General features: G+C 37.5%; 1 protein-coding gene and 2 long non-coding RNA genes across 3 annotated transcripts in view; 2 read left to right on the forward strand and 1 right to left on the reverse strand.

Annotated features, from left to right (window-relative positions):
• LOC126870139 (uncharacterized) overlaps positions 1-2,526 on the forward strand; it is a 103,291-nt gene extending 100,765 nt beyond the window's left edge. Inside the window, exon 4 of the long non-coding RNA XR_007691128.1 lies at positions 2,030-2,526. This is a non-coding gene — a long non-coding RNA (uncharacterized LOC126870139). The remainder of the gene's footprint in view (positions 1-2,029) is intronic.
• The window catches only part of LOC126870098 (syndecan-like), a 231,566-nt gene that overhangs the window by 121,671 nt on the left and 84,117 nt on the right, over positions 1-25,778 (reverse strand). The window lies entirely within an intron of this gene.
• LOC126870133 (uncharacterized) lies at positions 3,488-13,945 on the forward strand. The gene is made up of 2 exons (XR_007691116.1): positions 3,488-9,504; positions 9,548-13,945. It is a non-coding gene; the product is annotated as an uncharacterized LOC126870133 (long non-coding RNA).

Raw genomic sequence — 25,778 nt, forward strand, 5'->3', positions numbered from 1 at the left:
ATAAATACAAAGAACAAAAGAAAACAAAATATAAGAAGAGGAAGAAAGAGAAATTTCGGATGATAAAAAGCACGGTACGAGCAAATAATCTTCTTAGACCCGTTCAGAAATTGAAAAACCTTTAGGACATAATTTCATAATGGAAATTTAATCTTTTTTAACTTACTATCGATATAATTACAAAGAAAGAAAGGAAGGGAAATTGCAAGAGATAAAAAACATAGTAAGAGTCCTAATGTCTTTGGTCTTGTTAAAAATATAACACAAAGCTTTGACATTGCATACCGTGCTTTTGTTTTAGGATAGTTAGGAATTCCCAAAGATTTATACGACGTTGTTCGAATCCGCGCAAAGCTAATATCGGTCGAGCGTTTCGCAATCATTTCGCCATTAAAAAAATTATCTCCGTTTTATGGCGAGGATCCGTATAATGATCTCATCGTTTCCACTTATAACGACCTAATCGCGGCAAGAAATTATTTTTAATAAAATTTCCCGATAAAATTATCTTTTGAATATATTTCACTAAAAAAAAAGAAATCTGCAAACTACGTACGAATTTTTATAAAAAATGGAAATTACGATCGTTACAAAATTATTCCTTCAATTTTTCACAATTATCCCCACGCAACAGAATTTCTATTATTTAATCATTTTATTTAATCCGCAAATCTTTGCGCCATCAGAGAAAATCTGCAATATGGAAAATTATTATTTTAGGAAGTTTTATCGGGATTAAGCTTTCGCGAACGTATTTTTATCAATCTTTGCCAATGTTTTCATCTATCTGTCCATTTATATCGATTTAAACGGCGAGTCGTCGGCGAAACCCAATATTTCCAACGTTCTAGAATTATTTTTAATATTCCCGGTATTTCCAAAAATCCGCTGTTCCTAACCGAAACCTCGTGAAATTAATTTGTACCATTGATCGTGGGAAATTCCACGAACGCATTTGCACGAAACGGAAAAGCTGTACGAAGGCCAATAAGGTCGATATTAACCGAGAAAAGTATCGTCCTGTTAATCTTCACACTCGGTAAAACAACCAAAAAGACCACGTGGTGAAAGACGCGTTTGCAAAAGAAAGCCACTTTTGGAACAACCTGATGCGAAATGAAATGAAACGGGAAGTATACGTTTGAAATTCGCAAAAAGCTGTACGTGTTTGTCAAGAAATGAGAAAAAACGAGCTTTCAGCGTATCGAACGAAACACAATGATTGCACAGAAATAAATTTCTATTGAGGAACGTAAGCAACGGAAAGACGTAGAAAATGAGACTCGAAAAAGGGAAAAAGATAGAAACCGTGGAAATAGGTCTTCTTGTTCACGCGTTTGTTGCTCAGCAAGATTTGAATGCAGGGCTTGAAAATTTTGGGTAAAATATGGTGTTCGCAGTGAGAAAGAAGCGTGGTAAATTTTCGCTTGGAATTTTTGTTGCCTTTTGCACGAAGCTATTTATTTCTCTTAAAAGCGTCTCCGCAGAAGTTCATTTCTACAGCTTTGACAAGTTGCGCAGCAGGCTACGAGGCAGCTTTCCACTCTTCAAGAGTTGTACAGTATCCTGTACGCTTTCGAATGAAGTGACATTTTTTAATTCTACCGTCCGAAAATGGCCCTGGAAACTAAGCGTATTTCCTTCTTCAAAGAGAAAAAAAAAAAAAGGAAAAAAAAGAAAAATGGAATCATCTCTTTAATTTTATATCGTAGTTGGCGTAAAGGCCAATCGATAACTGATATTTTTATGTACAAATTTACAAGAAAATATTTTTTACTTGATATCGATTTGAGCCTCGACGTGAGCATTTGACCTCGACCGATTCGCAATCGAAGGCAATCGAATAAGTCAGTTTAAAGAAAGGAAAAAAGGACGTGCTGATTCCAAAAAATCTCGCCTTGTCGGATTTCCTTTGGCCATAAACTAAAGGTCAAAGGTCGATTACTGAAGCTATTTGAAAAGACGCGATCGTGTTGTTGCGCGGCGACAAAAATCATTATTAAACCTAATACGAACATATGGATTACAGATGCGGGACGTGGCAGCCAAGCGAAACATAAAAAAAAATGGGCAACCTTCGATGCATCGTCTTATGATACATCTTGCACGCACGGTGGTTTGCAAGAAACTACGATACAAGGAAAACGTGAAAAGTGGAACGTGAAACATGTCTACATACAAAAAAAAAAAAAAAAAAATATCATACAAAAATACAAAAATCGCGTGAATCCATTCGTTAAAAACTGCTACCAAGTGCAACTGCTATTGTGCTAAAACTCTAACAAACGTACCAAGAAGACTCGAGAGAGAACACTGCTCCGATTTACCCAGACTCATACACTAACTACGTGCACACGTACGACAGAAATAGAATAGTTGCAGTGACTGCTGGTAATCGAGGAATTATTTGAAAAATAATATCCGCTGGTATCGTGTTTCACAGACATTCAATGATGAAACTTCCTTTCGTTTATAAATTGTCGCGATATTTAACATTTTACCGATCGCTAGCGATTCAACAGCATACGCCCGGCAACTCTGGCGCGGATTCTGCCTGGCGCCGGCTCTGTTTCGGTTTAGACTCTCCGATACCATTCTTCTTGTTCATCGCGAACGGTACGTTCTTCAAATTGGTATAAAATTGTGGCAGCTCACAAAGCAACGCAACTGACGCAATTGAGCAAGGTATCTTAGTACTAAATAACAAATTACTGTTCAAATAACGAGAAAGATTGTCGGCGACAAAAAGCCGATTAATAGGCTATCGGTTGGTAAGCGTTGGTTACAAAAAACCGATTAATCGGCTATCGGTCGGTAAGCGTTGGTTACAAAAAACCGATTAATCGGCTATCAATCGGTAAAGTGTTAAAAGCAGTCTGATAAAATCACTGGTACAGCCGATGAGTCTGATAAACTTCGTTTTTAGCTGTGGAATAAGACGAGACCAAGAAAGATGAATTATTTGCTTGCATTGGATTGGCAACTAAGTGATTGCGGATTTTATCCATACCGCCTAATGACAAAATCCGCAATCACTTAGTTGCCAAGCCAATAGTAAAAAGATGACGGAGCTTTAAAATGAGATATTCCCGGACGCTCTGTTCTCGAATATCGAGTTTGTTAATTCAGAGTACAATTACGCTACCTAATTAAGTTCTAATGTGCGGGATATCTTATTAAACGCGCGTTTAAACGGATACGCGGAAACGCAAAGGAAAATGTGAGAGCTTTTTAAAATGCAGATAGAAATTTCATGGAATAGAAAATAAATACGAGAAGGAGATCATATTTGTAAGTTAATTCGATTCGAAATTGTATCGATAATGGAACAGATATTTACAGATTCGTGTTTTACATATTGGAATTTAATTTTCAATAATTTCTTGTAATTCCACGGCGTCAATTCCATTCGTATAATCACCTACGAGCTATGTAAATGTAGTAATCGTTAATTCTTGTACAGAAAAAATTCTGAACGTGAATTGATATTGTTAAAGGCAGAGAAACATAGACTGGAAGAAATAAATGTTTATTCAAAAGTATCAGAATGAGGATTGATAAAAATTCTCTGACAATTTGCACGCGCTAAAATTGTTTTTGGAAATGTCTTTCTTGCGGTTTGGAAAATATTAAACCAAAAAAGGGAGTTTCTCGAAAAATGAGCGTAAAGTTGCTCGATTATATCTGAGTCCGCGCGATTCTTTTTAAACCGTTGAAAAAATGTAATTAATTGTGCTCGACCATTAAGAATATTAATGAAGGAGATAGAAAGAGAAAAGAAATTAAGCTTCGCAGAAACCAACATGTTCTTATGCATACAACTATTATTCAACTTTTTTTTTTAAATGAATCCAATTTGATGTTTCACGTAGAAACGTTATTTATTTATTTATGGAATTATTTTATAATAAACTCATTAACGTTAACAATAAACTCACTTGATCGCAAAAAAAAGAAAAATACATAATTTGCCACTACGTGTTTGCAAGATCGAATAATATTTAATTACACGGAATCGAGTAGGTTTGTCTGTTTAAAAAGACTCCAATGCATTAGAAACGTTCTACGTAGAGATGTTTTTCTTTGTCGCAATTAACATTCCGCGAGTATTTCTTCCCAGAAGGGAATACAGATCCGATGGAGAATGAAAAATCTCTGTTGGGGCCAGCGATAAATTTGAATCGGTTCCAATGGCGAGTCGGTGACCGCGACAACGAAAATCGTTTCGGGATTCGAGGCTGGCACGGCGACGTTGCATTTACATTAAGCCAGTTTGTCGAATCGAATCGAATGGACGCCGTGCAGATGATCGAGGGTTAATGGACCGAGAAAAGCCAAGAATTGGCTGGAAAATTATATACCGTTCTCTTGATTATAGATCTCGCGTCGTTATTTCTTATTTTCGTTTTAACGTTGCTACTTTGAGATTATCGTTCTCGTCTCTGAATCTTCTCAAAAGAATATCAAAGCAAATTGGTAATTTTTTCTAAAATATTCCCTCTTTCTCGTTCTTTGCTCATGTAAACTTTTGCTTCCGATTTGTCAAGTCTGATTTTCACAGTAGAATAATCGAAAGTACTTGAGAATAATTACGTATTAATCTACAAGCCATAATCTATCAATTCACAGATGATACTGAATTTAGTGATCTTCCAAAGTAAACAGAATTAGCGCTGAATTTAAATCGAAGAAATCCAAATGAAATTTTAAATTAAATTAAATTAAAGGAATCGGTAAGATACACTAAGCTACTTTTAATATTATGGAGAATTTACAAAATAAGTTTGACTTTGCAAATTATACACGCCTGTGTGTTTTCTATTTATTTCTATTTATACTATCAACGAGCCTACATCTATGAAGAAAAGACCTAATGGACACCCTATATATTAGGTTGTTCGAAAAGTCTCTTTCGTTTCAAAAGCTGATAATAAATGAACAACAATTTCTGTTTTATATTATTTTATTGCATTAGGTATGACCCATTTCGTTATATTTCTATTATCATCCTCCATTATTTTATATAATTTTTGTATTATCACGTTCGTGCATAATTCAATAAACTAATATAAAACAAAAAACATTGCGCGTCTATTATTTCCGTATAAAACGAAAGAAACTTTTCGGACAACCTAATATGTACATACATACATGCATACACACATACATAGCAACATACTCTACACCATAATATGCTCGTGTTACGTCCGGTGACTCTTTACGTTCGAGGCGGCCACCAGCTGTGCACATAGAATTAAACGGACCGCAATAATCCTAAGGAAATGTCATAAAACGAGGCTTTTTGATTTACCGTTAGGTCCGTCAATTGGCATAAAACATCTTCCAGTCAAGAGGTTCCTTATGGTTATTGCTCCATCAGGTAAAAATAGAAGTTTCCAGGATACCACCCGCAAGCGACCAGCGGTGGGGCGATCACCATCGAACGAGAGTTTTCCTTCGCAACAGCATCGTCACCGGACTTCACTGGATCTACGACTACAGATCAGTCGACATCTGTTGACTGATTCACCGAATTTAGAACAGTCAACATCTCTTTACCGGGTTTCCACCTGTCAATCATTCACCTACTTCTCTCATGCCTAACGCAACAGCGTTTTTCTTTTTTTTATTTGGTAGATTATTTACAATCAATTCTCGTCGAGAATTTTAAGTAACTTCATTTGGCGTGGTACAATAACTTGGTTTATAATAATTTATATTATGTTGATTCTAGTTGAATCTAATGCTTCGATCTAAAGGGTATTTTCTTTTGAGTCTGCGGATCTGGTCCGTCGTGTCAAGTAGTTGGGTGACTAATGGGTTGTGGTGGTTGTTGACTCTTGTGCTATATCTGCTTCTCAACTTGTATATTTCTTCTTTGACTGTGGGATATCTAACGCAACGGCGCAGCTATCTTCTCTACAAAGTTCTTGGAAACATATATTATAATCTGTTAATCTCAGCGTTATACTGATTCAACCACCTGTATTATCCTAACCGAAATAGACGATCGATCTCTGTTCGTGGCGTAGGTTATTCCAATCGTAACGGGAATTTACGACTCCCGTTGACGCGCTTCCTCGCGATCGCGTCTCTCCGCGACTGGTCGAATAAACAACTCGTATGCATGTCAAGAGAACGAATAAGGAAGAGAGAAGAAGAAATTGAGGTGGAGATATAGTTGTGGGTGATAGTGCTATTGCTGGTGTACAGGCCGAGATAGGTTCTGCTGTTGGTGTAGATGTCGTTGCTGAGGTACTGCTGCTTTTCTTCTTAATTTGATGCCGTGGAATGAAAAATCGGACTACGGTCGTCGGGATTTGAACCCGGGTTCCGAACGTCCGTAACCTAAGGCGCTAACCACTGCGCTGTTTTTTTTTTTTATAACGTTTATTGACCAGTAGATGAGTATTACATTTGAATGTTGTTCACAATAAACAATGAACTTGGGTTGTGGGGTGGTTTAGGCAAACGTACCGATACGTGACGGTACGACATAGCCATACAACGTTTTGTGTGTCGAAATTACATTTTTCAGCTTACTATTTTGAAATTAGATTTATGTCGATGTAGAGCGGTGCTTATACAGGGTAGTCTAAAATATAGAATTGTTGAGAATTGTGGATCTTTGAAGCCAAAATAGTGTTATAGGAACACTAATTTTATACTGAGGATTAATATTAAAATAGTAATGTATTTATTTCATGGACGATTTCTTATATATTCATCGATACACACTTGCACGCGTCTCGGCACTTTCTTCTATACCCGACTGTTAACCGACTGACTAGTTTACACACACATACCTCCACACACTGATATTCACATACAAGTATCTCTACTACACAGTTAACCCAGTCCAGCACAGAAAATTATACATATCTCAACAAGAATAAAAAATTTTTTTTTAATTTTTCCATCGAGACAACGATCTACAATGAGATCTGTTATAACGTACCGCACGCGTACCGAGCGAAAATTCAAAGTCGATTTTCTCGAAAACAAAGCCTCGAACGAAAAATTGTTATTCTATATTTTCGACTTCTTTTTTCGCGTAGAATCACCGCCTTTCCGCTTGTACCACCGGTTACCAACCACCCTGTATACGATATTGTTTTTCTCTTCCTATCGATGTTCTGAAAACCTTGTCGCAAAAACAGGACAGTTAAACCACTGTGCTGCTGTAACGTCGCCCAGAAGCCAGGAATCCGCCGACCTCAGGATATGCATATAACACCTGGTCACGCGATAGCAGTGAGAATAGACAGTAGCCGGATTCCCATCCGTGAGATACGTGAATCATAGTGAGGAGGTAAAGATCCCAGTCCTTTAGTCAGTAAGTCAGTCTGTATTTTGCTATTGAAGTGTAACTTCGCCTTGTGAATAAAGTATACGAACGGGCTATTGTTCATTCGCCTTTTTTTTATGTTATATATATGTCGGAGATGAAAGGACACCGGAGCCTTCCCTCTGGAACTTCGGGCAAATCCGTAAAATTGTAATTAAAGTTTACAGTTGTAATTAAACAATTTTTATTCTTTCCAATTGCACTTGTTTGCGATTTGTGATAATAAACTTGAGCTCAAGGAGACCATCAGTCGCCGAACGTAGCCTTTCATCTCCGACATATATATTACCTCGTCATTTATTACGTGACACTGCCGTCGTCCGACAACGATTGCTGTCGAGTGCCGCGACAAAATTATGGAAGAAAGCATTGAAAGCCAAATATGTATCACGATGACGCTGTTATTTGTCACTGAGAAGAGTGGAAACGTGAAATCGGTTTCGGTTGCGTACATGACATGACAGCTGGCAAGTCAGATCTTGGCGATTGCCGGTCGTTGCCGGTTCAGGATCAGAATTATACAGACATGATTTCGCGACCAAGGGGCTTGTCCGCTATTAATTCAAATGCAGCTCGTGGTTGGCGCGCGAGCGCTTCCGCGACGACAGCCTGCGATTATTATTGTGCAACCGGCGTAATTTGCATCTGAAAAAGCGGTACGTGCCTTCGGTTCTCGTTCCTTCTCTTGAATCTCTCTCTTTCTCTTTCGTTCTAACGTTCCTCTTTGTGCGTGCATACGCGCGAGTTACGAATCAGGGAATGAAAGCAGAGAGATAAAAGACAAAGGTTTTGTTATTAGTTACGTTCTCTTTCGTTTCGTTATTAGTTATACCGTATCTGTTTTGGGAAATTTTCCTTCCAATTTCCAAGGAGTTTTTTCTTTTTACTGATATATTTTTATATTATATTTAGTAATAGTATTTTTAGTATTTAGTAGTGATAATAATAATAAAATTTTCATCTACCTATCGAATGATAAATAAAAAGTCGAAATAATATTTTCTAATGGGCAACATTCGATAGCGTAATTGTCAAGAGTATGATTCTCGGAGATAGGAATCTTCATTTTGAAACATTCTGGGTAATTACGACGACGGCTTTTAGTTTGGTTTCCCATTAATTATGCGTTTTCGATTTATATCGTGACTCGTTTGTTCGATGCGAATGCGATTAACTGTTAGAGAGTAATTAATCCGTTTGAACGCGCTCCGTTTGTTCAAACAAAACTGTAGTTAGCGGGACTAAGTAAATTTCTGGCCACTGAATTCACTTTTCCTAACGTGAATTACTATTACACGAAGGCGAAATCGTAAGTAGTACAAACCTAAGTATCTGTCGAACGGCAGGTTAAAAAGAAAAAAGAAAAAAGAAACGGGATTTTTAGAATAAATTACAGACGTTGTTAAATAAAATAACGCGAGCAATTGAATCAGTGATCGGAGTAAAACAGTACGTGGATGTGATTTTACATTGGAAAGTGAAAGAAAGTTGTGTGCGCGAAAACGCATTAATTTTCTAAATTATCGTTTAGAGTGGAGCCTCGTTATCTGAACAAGATATCTTTCAATAACAAATGCCTTGTTTCGCCGGAATTTAACGAAGATAGCAAAAATACTGCGGATGACTGTGGACGTTGGAAAATCCACAGACGTTAAAACACAAAAGCGCGATATTGAAAATTATCCGAAGCGTGTAAATGTCTCGGATACTGGCAACAGTGACGAGAAGCTGAAATAGTCTGATTGTAACGAGACGGTTTCGTCGTGATAAAAGCGATAATTACGACGATTTTCTACAAATGGAAACAGAAAACGAAAGTGGTAAAGGAGAGGCGGTGGCTTCTCATTTCGAATTATTCGCGGCGTTCGAAAAAAAAAAAAAAAAAAAAAAAAAAGGATGGTTGCAAGTAGAAAAAGGAATGTAACTGTGTTGTAACAGTCAGCTGTGTTTCAAAAATTACGCGACTTAGCAAGCAGAAAGATATGAGGTCCGTAAGTATTTCGAGAATCTGTCAATTAATCTCAGCATACGTAAATGAAATTTCACACGAGAAAAGCGATCCTTCTATTATCAGAAAATTCCATTATCCGAACAGTTTTGTCTGACTATTGGTTCGGACAAGCTACGTACTTCGATTTCATACCACCATCTTCGTCGTTCGATCTTCGCAGATTTGTACACGTTGCTCGCGATTTTCAGGATTCAATGGACGATGAGACGAGACTCTTAATTTTCATTCCTTCATTTCTTAACATTCACAGGTTCCAGGCTTCGCATCGCTTCATTTTCTTCCCTTTTTTTCTATTAAATAATATCGATTCAATTCTTGCGTGTATTTTTAGCTTTTATAGGTAATCACAGTTGCCTGGATGTTTTCAGATAAGATTCTGAGGAACAGGAAGAGGAATGTTCGAGGTGCCATTTATTCCACATCTACGTGGCTTGGCAAATATTGAATCTGTGAGACAGCACGGCAGAAACACCAGGTTAGCTTCCTATCGAGAGTTTCGTGAGTTTCTCCTGAGCGACACCGGGTATCCATGAACTTGGGAATTTCGTATAAACCTTGCTGCCTTTGATACATCTTCTTCTCCATTTTCAATTAACTGATTAATTTCCAATTCCATCGACGATTCCATTCCTTTTTACCAATCTCCTTTGATCGAACCGTTTTTTCTCTACTTCCACTTTATTTTATCGTATATTTAAAATATCACGTATTGCGTTCAAATACTACATTTTCTTCTACAGGATGTACAAAATGGTCCGAGCAAGACTTGTATCTATCAACGAGATCAAGCAGATAAGAACAGTTCGTACAAATGTTTTATCGAAGAGTTACGAGTGTTCAAAGATTATTATTAATTAATTCATTGTTTCAGTTATAATAAACTTAAATAAAATTAAAAGGGAATTTCTTCCCTCTGCAAGAATGCAGACTTCCCATTCGTCGAACTCTATCGAATATTCCTGCCGTTGTTACATTCGTTTCGAATATATTCGCAAAGCCGAGTGGATTCTTCCGTTTCTATCGTATTTTCATAAACCAAGAACAACTTCCAGGGAAATCTTCGAACGCTTATACCTGCTCAATAAAACATTTCCAAACATAAGTTTATGGGAACTTTTTTACCTGCTTAACGTCATTAACACGTGGTACAAGTTTCGTTCCGAGCTTCTCGGACACCTGCTATACTATTGCGCTTGTCATATATTCGTACGATTATATTAAAATATATTTTATTACATATTAGAAATTTGTATTTTTCTAAACAGTATAATAAAATAATTTAAAAGATAGTAACGTTTAGGCAGAGAAATGTATGTACTGTGCAAAGAACTGTATGTACTTTGAATAATTTTTACATTACAACATTACGTACATTATGAATTTTTGTATTTCCAAATTTCTCGTTTATACGCGTAGAAATCTGTCTGTAGCGTACGTGTTACACGGTAATATTTCATTTCTAATTTAATTTATCCCTTATCGATATTATTTCGATTGTAAATTGTCTGATCGACGTTTATATCTGCATCTTACACGAGCAAATTTAACTTTATATCAGTCCGATAATATTTTAATCTTCGATAGCTCGAGTATTCCGTGAGAATTTTAATTTTGCAAAATTGAAAAGTACGACTTTAGCGTTTGGCTCGGTGTTCTTTTTGTTTAGAAATCGTTTCGTAGAACGTTGGCGAGTATCGTGGTACTTGCGCGTGTTTAATGGCTGGCTCGATTCACATAACTTTGTTTCTAACAATTTTAGTACCTCTATTGACTCGTGTGTGCGCGTAGTATGTTACTTTTATTGAGTAATTAAAAGCTGTATATTTAACATGGTAAACTTAGCAATTTATCTTCTACGGTATATGATACGAATAGAAGGGAAGAAAATATGATCCGAGCAAGCACGTCGTCTCCTTTCTATAAATTATGTCAAATGAAATAAATAGGTGGCAATTAAGTTGTAAAAAATGCCGATGGGAAAAGGAATTATTGGAATATCTTCTAAATACGCTGTAAAATAAATTATTCTACTTGCAATACCGACCATCTATTCGTGTAATCGAGTGGCAAATTTAAAAGAGTTAAGAGGTTCCAACAAAAATTGTTTATTCGTTCCGTGACCATAATTTCTTATAGAAAGCACTTGCAGAAAACTAACCCGAAGACGATCTATATGAAGAGTACCACGAATTAATTTTCCAGTTAGCATCATCGTCGTTCTTGCTGAATCACAGTGTGAAGATCAAAAATGTTCTAATAATTCCTACACTACTTTCAATCTCTTTTTCGTTTACCTTTCTTCTTTTTGCTCTTTTTATTTCATTCATATTTTTAAAAAAGTCACGCAGCAATTCCCAACTATTCGATTTTCTCTCTAATATTCGTTAATCTTCTATTTACTTTTTCCAACCTAGCACACATCTTTCTAATTCCTACACTATTTTTCATTTAACCGGTTTCTTCTTTCCCCGATCGTATCTTCGAAATGATCTCAATAATTCCTACGCTATTCTTCATTTTATTACGAATTTAATCCGTCTTTGTCTCGCCTAGTTCATATTTTCAAAACGATCACAGCGATTCCTAACTATCTAACCGCCTTTGCTGTCACTTTATCAACCATTAATCTCCATTTTCCCTGCCTAACTTCGTTCGCTTCTTCAAAAAGCTCTTAATAATTCGCACAATTACGACTTCTTCTTTCTATCTGTTTCTTCTTCTTTTTAGCTCGTTTCTATCTTCAAGGAAACATCGTGCAACACTACCTACACCTATTACTACTACTACCATTGCTTGCTTTCTATTGCGTCTGCAAAAAGATCTCGTGATAATTCCCATTCTATCTTTCGGCCTATTTCTTCCTTCTTCTTACTTCGCTCGCATCTTCCAAAATATCATCCGACTTGCTACGCTGTTTTCCACTCTATTATCCAATCTGCCTTTCCCTCTATCTCGCTTCGCATCTTCTAGCCCAAACCAAGATCGAATCCTCTGCCACGTCCGACAGATCTAATTATCCAATTATGGAAGAAGCGCGACAGTGGTACACGTTGTCACGGCGATTTAGAACACATTAGACACGATGATAGCCGGTACGGTTTTCCGTCGTTTCGTCGGGACGAAAGGCCGCGGACACGAAAGTGACCTTCGCTCGAGCCGCCTCTAAGTGTCCAATCACGGTAATACTGTCCGGTCGGTTGACGTCACGGCCTCTAATTCCAGCAATTTCCCAATTGCCGATCAAAGTCGCCGGAATCGCAGATTGCATCTGCTCGGTGAGCACACGCCGTTACGAGCAAGAACCAGCAACTCGTGCGCAACAGGGAGGGAAAACGCTCTCGATGACCGGCATCGGGGACAACTTCCGTCACGGATCGACTTCCGCCACGGATCGACTTCCGCGAAAACAGAGACATCGACTATTCCGCGAATGGGTTTGGCGTGCCGCGTACATACGTACTCTGCCAAGGAATTCGTTACCGGGATTTTCGTCGACGTGTCTTCTATGAATTGTCTTCTTTGAAATGCAAAAGTCCAAGGAATCTTTTTTCTATCGAGGAGAAATTAGTAGATTTGTAGGTTATATTCTTTTCTTCTTTTCTTTTTTACTTGGTACGTTACGTTAGGTATTTTTTCTTCACTTTTTTTTTATCGAAGTGGATTAAAGAAGTGGGATTGGTCAGCATGATTTTTAAGTTACAAATTGTTTCTTTTTTTATTTATTGCGAAGGTTTGAAGAGTTTCTTCTGCATGGAGGATCGAGGAATTTCTTCTTTATGGAGGATTGAAGAATTTCTTCTTTATGGAGGTTTGAAGAGTTTCTTCTGTATGGAGGATTGAAGAATTGGGATTGATGAGGATGATTTTTAAGTTACGAATGGTTTTTTCTTCTTTTTTCATTTATTGGGAAGGTTCGAAGAATTTCTTCTTATCAAGGATTGAAGAATTGGGATTGGTCAACATGATTTTTAAGTTACGAATTGTTTTTTTCTAAATTTTTATTTATTGGGAAGATCTAAAGAGTTTCTTCTTCATGGAGGATTGAAGAATTTCTTCTTTATGGAGAATTAAAGAATTGGGATTGATCAGGATGATTCTTAAGTTACGAATCGTTTTCCCTTTTTTTTTTTTGTTTATTCGGAAGGTTTGAAGAATTTCTTCTTTATCGAAGATTGAAGAATTGAGATTGATCAGGATGATTTTTAAGTTACGAATTGTCTTCTTTTTATTTATTGGGAAAGTTTGAAGAATTTCTTCTTTATGGAGGATTGAAGAGTTGGGATTGGTCAGAACGATCTGTAATATAGTTTTTTAGCGTAAGGAAGTTAAAGAAGATCGAGGAATCGCCATTTGCTCGTGTTTTTTTCTGATAATGAACAAGTTTCGTCTGAATCCTTTCTCACATTCTCTCCAAAATTTCTACTCTAATTACAGCATACGATGAATTGTTCATATCGCGGTAAGAATGATAACAAAATAATAATGACAACAACAACAACAAACACAGGTATAAGAAAGAAAAAAAAACAAGTATACTGGAAGAAGAAGAACAACACAACGAACAAGAAGATGAACCAAAAATAAAAGGAGAACAAGGGCAAGAAGACTAAAGATAAGAAAGACAAGAGTAAGACGAAGAAATAAAAGGAAGGCGACTACACTTGGATAATCCCGTCGATATCTGCGGAGGAAAGGAGGATTCGATTGGAGCCGGCGAGATCCGCATTAACGTGGTGGCGGAAGCGGAGGAAACGCGGAGGACAAACGAGGACAGGCGCATTAACGAAAGTAGGCGCGGAAAGAAAGCTTCTAGAACAGAGTCGAAAGGAAGCCGTAACTTCGATGAAGCTGGAGCGAGCGAGCGCGAGATAGAAAGAGTGAGAGAGAGGGGGGGGGGGAGAAAGAAGAAAAAGGAAAGGACGAGGACAGGAAAAGCCGTGTCACGGTTGAGTGACGTCGAAATCGATGAAAACGAGGAAAAGAGAAATGGGAACAGAGCTGAAAGGACGTTGGGAGACGAAGAAGAAGGAGAAGAAGGCGAATCGAAGGGATGAGAAGGAACAGCCTTTCCGCTTTTCTGCTCGTTGCCAAATTGAGAATCGATGTTTCGCGCTCGATTCGACGGCCTGGAAGCTCCTGCTAGGCTTAAAAGGTACCAAACATTCACGTGTGCATCTACACGAGAAGCTATTGTTTCCAGATGATTCTAGTCTGGTACAGTGTCGGTCAGAGACTTTTAAATAGAAGCAGTGCGATACAGGAAGACTTTTGTGAATGGAAAATCGTGAAAGATCGCAATATCTTCTTTTGGTGTGATATTAGTATCAGAATTGTCGACGTGATTCTGATCTAGTGGAATTTATAGCCAGTTGAATTTTTGATGGGTAGGAAGATTTTGGGGATTGGAAATCGTAGCGAGCCATAAGATATTCTATAGGATTTTTTTTTTTTTAGAATTCTTATCGAAAAACACATATCTGTATGAATATTTGACTTCGGATGTAGTAGATTCAATCAAATTTAATGTCCAATAAAGATACGGGGTTGAATGGATGTAAGACACGGAGTGGCGCGAAGATATGTCGTAAAACGAAGTGGCAAAAATTCCGATTCTCTCAAATAGCCATATCTTTCTCCCAAACCAAGCCAATTCTACAATTAATTAAACTTCCTGACGATTCTCGTGATTATTTCTCAATTCTCAAAATCTCGAATAATTCTCACGATTATTTCACGATTCTCGAAATCTCTAACACTTGGGCGTAGAGCTATTTGATAATTTTCAAAGTCTTCGACGATTCCCATAATCGTCGCGCGATGCCTAAAACCCCTAACGACTCTCATAAATAATCCATAGAATCCGTTTATCTTCTCCATTTATCTTCGCAAATTATACTATTCTTATACTGTATTATACGCACGATGCTCTTACTTCACCCCTTTTCACCCCCTTTGATCACTGCAAAAATTGTATTCCCCGAGAATTTCAGTAAAGACATTTCAAAAAATAAGAAGAAATAAATAATTCTTCCAATTATTTCGTGATTCTAAAAATCTGTAACGCTTTGCGCGCTCATTTCACGATTCTCAAAATCACCGACAACTCTCTTAATCGTTGCACGAATTCTCCAAATTTCTAACGACCCTCGGACGATAAACCGTACAACAGGCCATTCTTCGTCTACTTTTCGTCACCTCTAGCAGGTGCATAGCATCTCCGAGTAGCGTCGTGTAATCGCAAAAGCCTCGTTCTTCGATAATCGAAAGTTGGAACGAAGCGAAAAGGCTTCGTTTGCGCGTAGCGAAATAGCCGCGAAATAGCGTCGCGTGGTCGAAACTCAGGATCCGAGCGATCAGTGCGGCATATTTGCAGCGAACAACGCCCGGAGGCTCATAATTAAATCGCGTTTCCAGGACAATAACGACGGCCGCGGCTCGACGAAGGGCGCTGGGGAAAAAAAGCCGGGCGGGGCGACTTCCTTTCGCCGGCGCTGAGGCTATTTCCGGTGTGCTCGTGAGTCGTCACACAAAACGAGCTAGACAAAAAACAGCTACCGTAAAAACGTCGAATTTATATTCGCTTGCTGCGAGTGAACGTTATTGTGTCGCTTCGATGGCTTTTTACATCGGGTTGGCTTGCCAACGAGATGAATTTCTTCGAGATATCTCGTTCGATTTCCGTTCCACGTTGTTGCTCGGTTCTCCCCTTTGTTTCACAAATTCTTTCTCTTTTTTTCTCTCTTTCGTTCGCCGATTTTTCTGCGTATTTTTCTTTGATCGTCTGTGACAATAGGTTCTTGCATTCTGTAAATTTGATCGAAAGGATCGTTCGATGCTGATTTCTCAACACTTTCGCCGTTGCAAATTTTCTCGTCTTTCGTTCTCGGCAAGAAAAATCATTCTGAACGAAAGGGCAAATCGAACAATTTTACGTAATGGAACTATTTTATTTTTCCACGCGATATTCTGTCTCGTCTTAAGTAGCTGATCGAATTTTTCAATTGCCATCTATTTTCTTATCCATTTACGCGACGATTAAATTACACGGTGATTAAGTAATTAACAGTTACAATATATACAGGGTGGGTGGTAACTGACGGTACAAGCGGAAAGGGGGTGATTCTACGCGAAAAAAGAAGTCGAAAATATAGAATAAAAAAATTTTTTTTTTTAATTTTTCCATCGAGACAACGATCTACAGTGAGATCCATTATAACGTACCGCAGCGAAAATTCAAAATCGATTTTCTCGAAAACAAAGCCTCGAACGAAAAATTTTTATTCTATATTTTCGACTTCCTTTTTCGCGTAGAATCTCCCCCTTTCCGCTTGTACCACCAGTTTCCAACCATCCTGTATATCTTTCATTTTTTCGTTATATTTATTTGTTTGTCATTATTATTTCTCTTTTAGTTACGATTAATTTTAGATAATTTTGAAACAATTACAATTACTACTGCAGGTTAATTTTTTATTAATTACGTATTTTAAAAGACGCAAAAAGTTTACCATCCTATTGTTTATACAATCTGTTTGGAAATATTTCATTGGTGATTTATTTAAATCTGCGCCGCATGTAATTTTTAGTAGACGACGAGTTGATATAATTTTTTGAAACAAGAAAAAAACTAACAGTATATATATTTATAATAAAAGAAAAACCTGCATTTTGCGCTGCAACCTGTCACTGTCTTTGGTTATTGATTAGTTGTTACGTTCCAAGACAATTCTCTCCCATCTCTTACCTAAACAAACGAAAACAAACGATTTATTAAATACTTGTCCGATAATATAATTATAACAATATTATTATTATTTCTTAGAAGCTATGACTCAGTACGTTTTGGTTGTCAGAAATAATGCAGAGTACGAGGCAATGATAGTATTGGGTTGGCAACTAAGTGATTGCGGATTTTGTCATCGGATGGTATTGACGATATCCGCAATCATTTAGTTGCCAATCCAATAGAATTTTATGGAACATGTTGAAAAGACAACACACATTGACTGATAAAATTACACAGGAACCAGATCGAAAGTGTTTTGACATTAATTTTTAATGATAATTAAATACACGTGTCCCAATGAGAAAGACAATTAACGTAATCAAAACTAAGACAATTTAAAATAATAATTATTAACAATAATTGAGAAATTAATTGATCGAATAACATAAGAATTTATATCGAGTTACGTCAAGTTAACAAAAGAAATAACGATTTGAAATTAAATGTTAGTGGTTAAGATCGACACGTTCCAACTATCAAAATTACAACCTAAGTTTCGAATTTATTATTACGTTCATTCTTGTTAATTTCTCACGAAATGATCTCGAGCTTGTCCACACGATCCGATAAATCCTCTTTGCTATACATTTTCATAAATCACGACGAAGACAAAGACCCGAAAACATTTTTTCTAATTTAATGAAAAATTCCATTTTTGTCACTGGACGTCGTTTACCGTTTCGACCGGTTGATTCGCCAAATATTTTTTCAGCGAGCAAATCGCGGTAGAATGAACGGTATCTGGCGAGGAGACGAGGATCAAAGAGCGCAGGCACATAATTATTTGAGCAAAACTCGGGATTAGCCGAGTGGAAAGGCTCCTTTTCGCGAAAGCGACCCTGCCCCTGCTTCTGCACACCTCCATCCCTTTCTCCGCCCTTTCTAATTAAAACCGTGGACGAACGCGTGGCTTTTCGAGGGAATTTCTCGGTGTACTAATTATTCAGCATTCTGTGGACACGTCTCGTGCGCACACAGACACGCGTCACGTGGATATCAATAACGTCGCCACCCTCGATTAGAGGGGTGATTTCATTTTTCACGGTCGACCAGATGAAACGTGGTGTTCGACGATGTTACGTAAGATAATAAAGTAAAATAGTAAAGAGAAATAATAAAGAGGCTGAGAGAGAGAGAGAGAAAAGAAAAAAGAAAAAACAATGTTGTTTGTTCGATGGGGTGGATGATTCAGGGGGTTGAAATGGGATTTCGAGAACGAAGGTATCGTTTAATTGTTAAGGATCATTTCCAAGCTTATCCACTCTGCTGTTTTTCTATTTAATTTTCCCTTTTCCTCTGTCTAATTTCGTTAATCTTCGTTTCTCTTTTGAATCTTTAACGCAGCAAACTGTGAATCCTTGACCCAGAAAAAAGAAGCTGGACTTTTCATCGACATCGGCGAGATCGTCTTGCGAAACTATGATGAACGGTACGTCATAAGCACGAAAGCCATTATTTACTCGCACGGTGTAATTAATTTTTAATTTTTCTAGCTTTATTCCGGTAGGATATTCCGCCCACGAGTTTCTGTCATACACGAACTTTTAACGCTGAACGGTTCGATTCAAACAACGAGGCAGAACTCTGCTGTTTAAGAAGAACAAGAGAAAGGCGATCATCCCCGTCGAAGATATTCATCTCCGATACAATAATCGATTTTTCCTTTCATTTTTATCGCACATACGAGTCTGTAACATATTTCGATTCTGAACGACTGGAACCAACGCGAACTACAACGCAATTCGACGCAATACGATCGAAAACACGTGGAAGCAAAAATAACTTCCCACGAGATCACGCGGTAAAACCATGGTGCAACACGTCATCGATGTAAAATACCGCGATCTTACGATAAACGACGTTCGATTTCCCTTCTTATCCCGTTATTTTGCTCCTATTTTCCCATTACCTGGGAATCTTTAATGCGGCAACTCGAAGAACGATGCAAAATTTCGCACGCGAAATAAATCGAGAAACAACGCGAAAAGAGTGATCGTTGTCTGCGTATAGGAATCTTCTATACCGGCGACTCTGAACCGCGGACAAGTGAAACTAAAATAGAATGCGAAGCTCTTAAACCGAGAAGGGCGAAAAACAATATCCACGGGGTTATCGTGGAAAACCACGGTGCAACACGTCATCGATAGAAAAGCCACCATTTATCCGCAATTTGATCGCACGCGTCCGCGTGTGTCGCAGTTAGCTCGAGAAGGTTTGTACGTGGCGACCCGGCCAACAATTAAACAAGCGACACCGAATTTATCGCGGTATCGATAACCTTCTACTCCTGACAAATCATAGCCGACGATCGTTCGAAAGAGATGGGGTTGGGCTGTATGGCGAGACGGTGAAATTTATTGGAAAGACCACGGTGACGCGAGGTCGAATCCAGGAGATTTCAATTCACCGCCAACGATATGATCGCGCCACATCGATCGAACAGAGAGACTTTTGTCCGATCGGTGGCAACGTTACATCAGCGACAATCGACGAACGCGAACCATCGTTACATCACTGTCGAATTTGATCGCGCGCCGCCTTTCAAATCCATTTCATGCATTATTTCCGATCTTTCTCGTTCAATACCGATCTCGCCTCTCTACGTATGAAATTTCTTTATCGTTCGTTACTCGCGTCGGTCTCTTTCATTTTTGTCTTGGTCAATGGGATCGTCGCTTCATGCGTCATACAGAGTGTTCAATTTTCTAGGAATTTTGTGTCTAATTTTGTACGAGTGTCTATTGCTTTTTCATGCGATCTTTCCAGAGGCTTTGGAGATTTACAGCGATCTTTTGAGGGATTTCAGAGTTTTTACGGGATATTTCGTACGGACGAGCTTCGTCGATTTTATATTCTCTGACGATCTCTTCGATTTAGCGTCTGTATAAATTTCGTCTAATTTTTGTTACTTCTTTTATTCCCTGAAACTTTTGTTTCCTATTTTCCAAAGGGACGAAACGAACGATTATCTAGCACGATGGAAATTCAAGAGGTGCAATCTGGTCTTGCACTTTGATAGGATTAGCATCAGGGTTTCTGGAGTTCAGAAGGATCTTTGGAAAAATTTGAGAGCTTTTAGCGGACCGTCCGCACAGTTCGGCTGAAAATTTTCATTATTTCTAACTTGGCTGTGACGTTGAAACAACGTTCAAAATCCTGCAAAGTACACTTTGATTTTCAACTTTTAGATAGATAGACTTTTAATTCCCAAGTTACACACTTTTGTACAACTACTTTTTCAAACTACGTTTTACTATTCCGATTTATTTCCTCGGCAATTTTAACGCTTTCGTTATTTCACTTAACCTAATTGGATGGTAAACGAATGTTTGGACAAAAAGAAAAAAAGGACGATCATGCTTTTTTTCTCAATTAGTAAACAAGACTGCTGCCCGAAAATCGAGTCAACGTCGCGGAAAATTACTCGCTGGGAAGCGAGAAAACATGGTTTTCGGAAAATTTCCGAGGGAAAGGAAAGCTCTGTGCGTGGTGGTCCGCCCGAGAAAATTATCGTTGCGGTTTCCAGCCGGACTCGCATTAAGTCCGACAACATTCTACGACTTAACTTTCGTCACTCTGAGGGCAACTTAAATTCCCACTAAATACCCGGCTCTCATTGTCCCGGTTCTCCCTGTTTATTTCAACTGTGTCGCGCCGTTCTCCTGAATTTTCACTCCCTGAAATTCACGTGCTGCGAGATATCGAGAAAATTAATCGAAGCATATTTAGCTCTCGACCATAGAATCCAAAGTTTGTAACGCTGTGCATAATTTTAAGTATCTGCGAATTTTGTCAATCTTCGACATATTGAGAAGGTCTGTTTAAAAAGGTAAAATGCCACTAAGAAAAAAGAAGAAAGAAAATCGTGGCAGAAAATTGCAACTATTTTTAATTTCACGTTAATATGAAGACATGACATCTCTCCAGGATGGAATTAATCGCTTGCCCAAAACAGATGTATCAAAGTTACAGAAAACAACGGCAGATATTGTACTTTGATCGAACAACTTGCTGATTTCTTAAATAAATTATCAGCTTCACCGACACATTTGCATTATTCGCCTGTACAGATAGTACACGCTATATTTACTCGTTTGTACAGTTAACGTGTATTCCATTTATTGTTCTTATTAAATATAAATCTGTCGTCTTCCTGGACTTTTTCTTTCGCGGAAATTCTTTCGTCCACTACTGCTGTATTACATCATTTCCATACAATAATTTGACGAATTTCAAATTCGTTTGAATACACTGGCGCACACGTGCATGAAATAGAAAGAAAAAGAAAAAAAGAAGAACACGAAGAGGGGGAAAAATAAAGAAAAGAGGGGAGACATGGCCATTATGAAGAAACGAGTGCAACGTCCATATTCGTCGAAACGACGCGTCCGCTCGTTATATTCCGCTGGTCGTTTAACGATGCCTGGGTCGTCGACGCGTTTAGAAACGAATCGATCAGACCTGCCCGGTCGTCGACCATTTTTCCTGTCTGCGTTCGATCCCCCGATCGTCCCAGATGTGAACGCGCCACGTTGAATAATAAATCGACGAACCAGTTGACAGGGAAAAGGAACGAGAGCAAACGGGAGAGCCGAAAGAGAAGCAACCGAGGGAGAAACAGAGAAGAAAAATGAAGTTTGAGCCTCGTTGAAGTGTCATCCGTGTTATCGTGCGAGGAAGATCACGTTTATCTGAACGAGTCAAAGGCGAACGTTGGATTACTTGATTTTTATATTACACACGTACGTACTTGTTTTCGTTTGTATTTCTTTTTTCTTTTTTTGAAGTACACGTATTGAAAAATTGATAGATGACGACGTGTCGAATAAAAATAGGAATTACTGGTAAATATTAAGAAATAATTTAATATTTTCCTCTTTCTCGAGGAACGTTCACTCTACTTTTCGTAATTTTTATTTGCCTTGTTGTTTGTATCTCTTAGAATTGCCCGTATTTAATTCTAGATAGATGGAGATTTCTGGTTACGTGATAGTTTAATATCTTCTTCTTCCAGGAAGATTCGCTCCAGTTTTTGTAATTTTTAATTTTCTTATCGTTTGTGTCACTTGGAGTGGCTTGTACTTAGTTTTACTGTAAATAGATAGCGACACACGCCATTGATGATAATAATATGTCGAAGATTTCTGGTCAAGTTTAACATTTTAATGTTTTCTTCTTCTTCCAGGAAGATTCGCTCCAATCTTTGTAATTTTTAATTTTCTTATCGTTTGTGTCACTTGGAGTGGCTTGTACTTAGTTTTACTGTAAATAAATAGCGACATACGCCATTGATGATAATAATATGTCGAAAATTTCTGGTCAAGTTTAACATTTTAATGTTTTCTTCTTCTTCCAGGAAGATTCGCTCCAATCTTTGTAATTTTTATTTTTCTTGTCGCTTGTGTCACTTGGAGTGACTTGTACTTAGTTTTACTGTAAATAGATAGCGACACACGCCATTGATGATAATAATATGACGAAGATTTCTGGTCAATTTTAATATTTAATTTTCTTCTTCTTCTTCTTCCAAGAAGATTCACCGCAGACTTTGTAATTTTTGTTTTCCTTCATCCTACGATGATATCTCCTGGTACGATCTTCTCTGGTTTTTAAAATAATTTAAAATAAAGTAACTAAGTCTTGTGTAGTTTTCAAAATAATTTCAGTCGGTAACGCGAGGAAGAGAATCATGGAACGACCGTGTAAAAGTTACTCTCTTCAAACAAGAAATAATTGACTTTTGTACTTCTTAAAACAATTATAACGATATATATATTAATATTCAATTATAATTTCCAGCAACTGCGTAACTCAATCATTTTTCTCTTCTTTTCCTATGTTATCTTCCTGAAAATGAATAAACTTACCGAAGACTATCATTCGTTTCTTCAGAATTAAACGTTAATCGCGTATTAGATTATTCAACGAACATAGAAATTAATAAAAGAGTTATAGAGTTATTTCGTTCTATTAATTTTAACTTCCAAAGTTAAACATTCGTTTGACACGCGTCAAAAATTGTTCAATCTCAGAGAAATGAATTAATAAATTCCTATCAATCTTCCAACGGTTAATTATCAATGGCAATAATTCGGTAATTCTTCCAATTTGGGAAACAATCCGACCGCGAGAAATACGTATCTCCGTTTAATTACAGGATCCCTAATAAAGGCTATCAATTTGGAAGCTGTTTGTCAGCGATAAGGTTATCAGCATTATGCCGAAACCGGTGTATTTGGTCGTGCAGTGATTAGAACACATACGTAATGAGCATCATGCGCCATTTGCTGCATGTTTCCATTAAAAGAGTCGAACCCGCTGTGTATCATCTAGGAAATACAATTGATTAAAATAACGACGATTCAAATGATATTTTTATTCCGTAGATCGTACATGATCTATACGTGTTTCTGGAATTTATCAATGTTGAAGTTTCTACTTTATATGAATACCTCTTTATACTTTTTAAATCGTCCACTTGAGATCGAATAAAAATGTCCAACGTCTTTCTATTATTATGACTATGGTATTCAAACTTCTTTTAAAGTCTTCATTGTTGCAGTAACTTTGTGTATATGTAGCAGTTTTATCATCGTCTAAGCAAAGTTTTCTCACACAGTCAACCAACGTAACTTCAAAGTTCCATATACAATACGAACACACACTATTGTCATAGACTTATTTGCGAACCGATTTCCTAATCCATAAAATTAAACGAAACCTTCTTTTTTCTCCAAAATGTACTACCTTGTGTAAATTACGAGTTTAACAAGCTACCGCACTATATTTATTATTTTAAACGATAAACCTTGGCTTTGAACTAATATCGTTTAATTTAATAATCGCTACAAACTCTGTCGTCATAACTTAATTTGACCTTTTATGCTTTACGTAATAAGCGTCATTAATAATGATAATGTCTGCCGTGCAGAAGGTGAATATTAACGAGCAGAAGATTAAATGAAACTACAGACTCTAGCATTAAGTATTATAAGCCGCCAACAAACATCCTCGCGCAAAAATCTTACCACAGCCACATTATGTTTTGTTCGACATTGGAAGAAGTTGCGGGCGAATTATACATTCTAACAATTCGTTTAACTTTGTATTTTAAACGACGAAGGAAGCGCGTATGCGACGTGTCAATAGTTTTATGAAAAAATACATAAAACTTAGAATTAGACCAAATATCAAAATTTTATTAACCTTTTCAATCCGGGAAACTTTGGCAAGAACAAAAATGTTCGAAAATAATATTTTCCCATCAATATTCATTAATTTGAGATAATTTAGGATCCACCGATCAGCGTCGGCAGTGTCCCAGTGTCAGTACGAGATCCAGTTCCTGCCTTTCGCTGATAAATAACAAAAATAAATAACTACGCAAATAAACTTTCCCCGGGCTCAGTAAAAATATACAAAACGTATATATACGTCGCATGGATTCTATCGAAATACACAGACGTATATATACGTCGCCCTAAATTTTACCGGAATATACAAGACGCATATATACGTCGCATGGATTCTATCGAAATACACAGACGTATATATACGTCGCCTGAATTCTACCGGGATATACAAGACGCATATATACGTCGCACGGATTCTATCGAAATACACAGACGTATATATACGTCGCCTGAATTCTATCGGAATATACAAGACGTATATATACGTCGTCCGGATTCGAAGAGTTAGAAATAGAGGACGTTTTAAGATTTGTGTACCGAAGTGTACATCGTCTAGTTTCGTTAAATATAGCGTCCTATAGTTCATATTATTAGTACATTATCATAGTCATAATAATGCTGTTAATTATTATATACGCCCTAATTTCATATAGTCATATTTCTCCACTTGCAACGTTCCCTATTTCACACACATCAAAAAATTTTCGTTAAAAAATTTCATTCGATATGAATAACTACTCTAGAATTCCTGTGACGACGACTCATTTGTCAGGTTCTAGAAAGACGGATGAAATTGGCTAGGAAATGAAACACAAAGGTAGTTGGACAGAGGGGGAGGAAGGGGATGGAAGGGGTTGGACGGCGCATTTAGAAAGCAAGTACTGTTACAGCGGTTACGGGGCCAATTCGAGCTGCAACTCGCAACAAAGTTTCGAAGTTCAAGGGTCAACTCGATTTGCCGCGGCTGCAACGAGAACCGAAGTAAGTAGGTTCTCTTAAGCGCGGCTATAAATCGCGCAATGGGACCGTCTTTTGTTCACCATAGGGTGGAACCATGAGAAATAAGGAGGAAGGAAAAAAGGGAAGAAAAGGAAATCTTCCTCCTGAAGGGACGTCTTTGACGTACGATCGAACGTACCCATTGTGAGTACGCCAAATCTTTGTTCAATTTTGGTATAAAAATTAACGGTTTAACTGTGGCTACAAAAAGTATTGGCATGCACCCTTGTTTTTCAAGGAAGCGTTCTTTCTATCACGTTCCACATATCTCATTTTCTCGGTATTAAATTTTTGCAACTATACGAGAATACTATTAAACGATACGAAATTTGATATATTTAGGCCAAATCGATTAGTATGTAAATGTTATAATAAATACAACGGTGTGGCAATACTTTCTGTAACTACCGTATGTGAGATTTTAGGATTTTGAAATCAGGG

The sequence above is a fragment of the Bombus huntii genome, chromosome 10, assembly GCF_024542735.1.
Source record: "Bombus huntii isolate Logan2020A chromosome 10, iyBomHunt1.1, whole genome shotgun sequence".
In the NCBI taxonomy this organism is placed as follows: Eukaryota; Metazoa; Arthropoda; class Insecta; order Hymenoptera; family Apidae; genus Bombus; species Bombus huntii.